Source organism: Palaemon carinicauda, chromosome 28 (genome assembly GCF_036898095.1).
Source record: "Palaemon carinicauda isolate YSFRI2023 chromosome 28, ASM3689809v2, whole genome shotgun sequence".
In the NCBI taxonomy this organism is placed as follows: domain Eukaryota; kingdom Metazoa; phylum Arthropoda; class Malacostraca; order Decapoda; family Palaemonidae; genus Palaemon; species Palaemon carinicauda.
This window is the reverse complement of record NC_090752.1, coordinates 13,525,355-13,529,553: the sequence shown is the minus strand read 5'-3', so window position 1 is coordinate 13,529,553 and position 4,199 is coordinate 13,525,355.

Sequence of the window (4,199 nt, the reverse complement as noted above, 5' to 3'; positions counted from 1 at the left end):
CGTAATATCCAAAGTGCCGCCAGCCATCTTATGAGGAGCAGCATCCACTTTGGAAATCACCTCAGGAATATTCTGCTCCCATAGCAACAGGAGGAGTAAACTTGGCATTAAGAATAACGACCTTAGCAACCAGAGTAATAGCAGCCACCATATGGGTTAGCCTTGTCCTTCCTCCCTTAGAACCCCCTGCGGTTCTACCCCCTTGCCATTCCCCTTGCCCATAGGTAAATGGCTTTAAAGACGCGACCTGGCGGCCTTTTTATCCCCTTGTCGTCGCCTTTGAAGGACGCAAGATGCGCAAGGGTCGTTACCTTCTTCACCCTTCCACTCTGCCATTTTCGGGGAGGAAATTTTTTTGGGACCAACTAAGGTTAATGGCATCTGATGGGGCAATTCTCTCTCTTTGGATCTTCCTGGTATCCCTGAAAGTGCGCCTCGTCTCTCTCTCTCTCTCTCTCTCTCTCTCTCTCTCTCTCTCTCTCTCTCTTTCTCTCTCTCTCTATCGGGATTCCTAGAGGTTCTTTCGTTATCTCCCTTGGTAATTCCTGTTATATTTATTCCCATCTATCTCTCTTCTTTAATCTTTAAAGTTCTTTTTACCACACTCCTTGTACTTTATCTCCCCTCTTTGCCTCTTTATAGGACTCTGTAAAGCTCCCTCTCTCCCGCTTTCCTTCTCCCTTTCTTTATTTCCAGTATTCCTTTGTATATTTCCAACTGTCTTTCCCCTTTAGTTCAACTATTGTATACTTTCTCATTCTCCCCTTTTCTGTCTCTCCTGTTACTTCTCGTCATTTTTTTAAACGAAAAAATCCTGCATGATTAACAATAAAGAAACGTTTGTCAAGAGTGTACGTGATGAGTATAAGAAATAGGATAACTAGGTTCCTTTATTTTTATACTTGCGTTGCACTATTACTGTTAATAACGGTGAGAGAGCTAAAATCTTACTATCACCATCATCATCATCATCTCCTCCTACGCCTATTGACGCAAAGGGAATCTGTTAGATTTCGCTATTCGTCTGTCTTGAGCTTTTAAATCAATACTTCTCCATACATCATATCCTGCTTCACGCTTCATAGTCCGTAGCCATGTAGGTCTGGGTCTAACCAACTCTTCTAGTGCCTTGTGGAGCCCAGATGAAAGTTTGGTAAACTAATCTCTCTTGGGGAGTGCGAAGAGCATGATGCCCAAATCTTGGCCCAAACCATCTCCATCTACCCCTCTTACTATGTAAAGCGCTATCTATTTTTCCGTGTATTATAAGTCCTTTTATAGTTTATGGATGAAATATCTGTTTTAATGTTCATTTTTTTAAAATATTTTATTTTAATTCTTTATTACTTCTTATATCGTTTATTTATTTCTTCATTTCCTTTCCTCACTGGGCTATTTTTCCCTGTTGGAGCCCTTGAGCTTATAGCATCTTGCTTTTCCAATTAGGGTTGTAGCTTAGCTAATAATAATAATAATAATAATAATAATAATAATAATAATAATAATAATAAAGTTTTCGGGTAATGCCCTCCGCATTTGATGCCCAAAATATTAAGGAAGAAAATGCAGAAACTAACAACGTAATAGGATGAAATTATACTAAATGAATGAAATTTGTATGCTTATAAAGGTGTAAGTGGTGAAAGCTAAAAGGACTAGAAATTATCGACGAAGGTGTTTGGAGTTTGAGAGATAATCTTTTTTATCAAATGTGCTGTGACTAAACGTTTAAGGCAAGGTGCTTTGCCCTTTTATCATATTAGCTTAAAATATCTTCACCTATATTATTACTGTACACCCTTATGGTTAATAACATTAGAGATTATATTTGTTTGAAATTGAAGTGTCTTATGTCGCTTCTAATTTTACAACTTTGCCACCAGTAAGGTTTGCCTGATAAGTTCTAAAATATGGAAGAAGTCATGCTTACGATTGGTACTGTATTAGTTATTTCAATCCTTCGTCCACTAAGTAATTTTAAACGGTATGATAGATCATCCAGAAATAAATTTTAGGTGTGTCTTTCAAATAGTACATGATAAAAAACTTATAAGACGACAGTAACATCATCTTACAACGAATTATAAATTTGTAAATAGCTGATGTGACTATTTAATACAGCAGCTTATGCTGAATCCATAAAGAGCCCGTGTTTTACATAAGGTAGGACAATGAAAAAACAAACTAACAAAAACACACCCATAAGTTTAAACACAAAAAGTAAAACAATGTTAAGAATCAAGAGATTGTCTATCCTTATTCTCAAGCTTAAGGGAACTCTCTAAGAGAAAAGGGGAGGAAATTTACTTTAAAAATGGTGAACCCGAACAAGCTTCGTTAGCTCAGTGTGAGATACTCTTAAGATCCAGACATTATTAGACATGCTTATAAACGAACAGTAGACGAAGGTCGGCAAGGAAATGGAAGAGGGTTATCTAAGAAAGTGGTATGCTTTTTAGGGGCTGAAATGAGAGGAGGGGACTGAAAGCCTTTGGCGGTGCTCTGACAAACTTTGTAACGTTTTACAACGTTTCCAGAAGGCTAAAATTACTTAAAAAGAAAAATACCATTTGGGTCTACACTTCCGTAAGCATCAAGGTCCTTATATTCAAAACACGATGAACTGGTAGAAGCATCAAGGTATTTATTCAAAATAATATACAGTATAAAGAGAAAGACTAAAGGTCAAGGTGTCTAGTTTCAGTTCCAGTTTCATCACAATAGATGCTCACCAGAACGTAGCCGGGACTCACAAGTCCCCTGCGCTGGGATTGATCTACTGTCATGAGAATGCTAGGCGATCACGTTACCACTGTACTAGCCAGAAGGCTAGATCGGTCTATAAATTGAGAAGTGTCAAGTCTGAAGTAGAACTCAAAATCCATAAAAGGATTTTTATCATACATAATTACATTATTTAGTTGCTTTAATATACTCTTGTATTTGCATATGTAATGCCTGGAATACAAAGATGCTCATTAATGTCACATTCAGTTTTATGTGTGTATTGGTGAATATTAAGTTCTTTTAATCATTGTGCATTGAAATATCTAAACCTGTAGACAAACTGATTTCTTAATCAGGGAAACTTTTGCACTTCCCAGTACATTTTGAAACAGACGTCATTTGATCCATAAATATCAAGATTTATAATTCAGGATTTTATAGAAAATCAAATATTTCTTTCGTGATGTTAGTTACTGATATTATGTATAGTTATTTTTCTCTAATTTTATTCCTGGGTCATTATCATTGGTGTTCGCTGCACAGCTGGATTTATCAAGATTAAAAACGCAGTATGGTGACCTGTATATTATGTATGTATGTATTGTATGTATATATATATATATATATATATATGTGTGTGTGTGTGTGTGTGTATGTATGTATGTATATACATATATACATATATATATACATATATATTATGTATGTATATATGTATATACTGTATATATACATATATACATATATATATAATGTGTATACAGACATACATACATACTATACATTCAGAATATACAACAACAAATGCAGCCGTTTCTAGTCCTCCTGCATGACAAGGGCCTTAGACATATCTTTATTCATGTCTGGGTTTCGGCCAGTTTTCATCACCACGCCGGTCAGTGCTGGTTGTGATGGTGGGAGACTTTTGTCTGATCCCTCACAGCAAACCAACCTAGCATGGGTGGCCCTAATAAGTACAAATTTGATGATCATGGAAATACACAAACCCTTTCACCACTTTAAAGTATCCCCACCACCACTTATATGTATGTGAAATGTATATACTATAATGTATGTAAGGTGAATGTGTATGTAAAAATACACACATACATACATATTCGCCTTATGCACACACACACACACACACACATATATATATTATATATATATATATATATATATGTGTGTGTGTGTGTGTGTGTGTGTGTGTGTGAATGTACAATATATACTGTGAACGCTTTTTTTTTGCATCTTAAATATGAATGGTTTAATCTTGCATGTTGTCGGATAAAAAAAAAACGCTTTCTCCTTTCCTCATTAAAACGAGCTTTTAAGGTCACCGGGTAAGGTGATGTCATTTCCTCCAGCAAAGATGTATTTCAAGGGTGATATAATTTTTATCGCTTCTTCTTTGATGAATAAAGGGATAGTGCTCTAATTACATCAACGTCCAAAGGATAACATCATCTTAA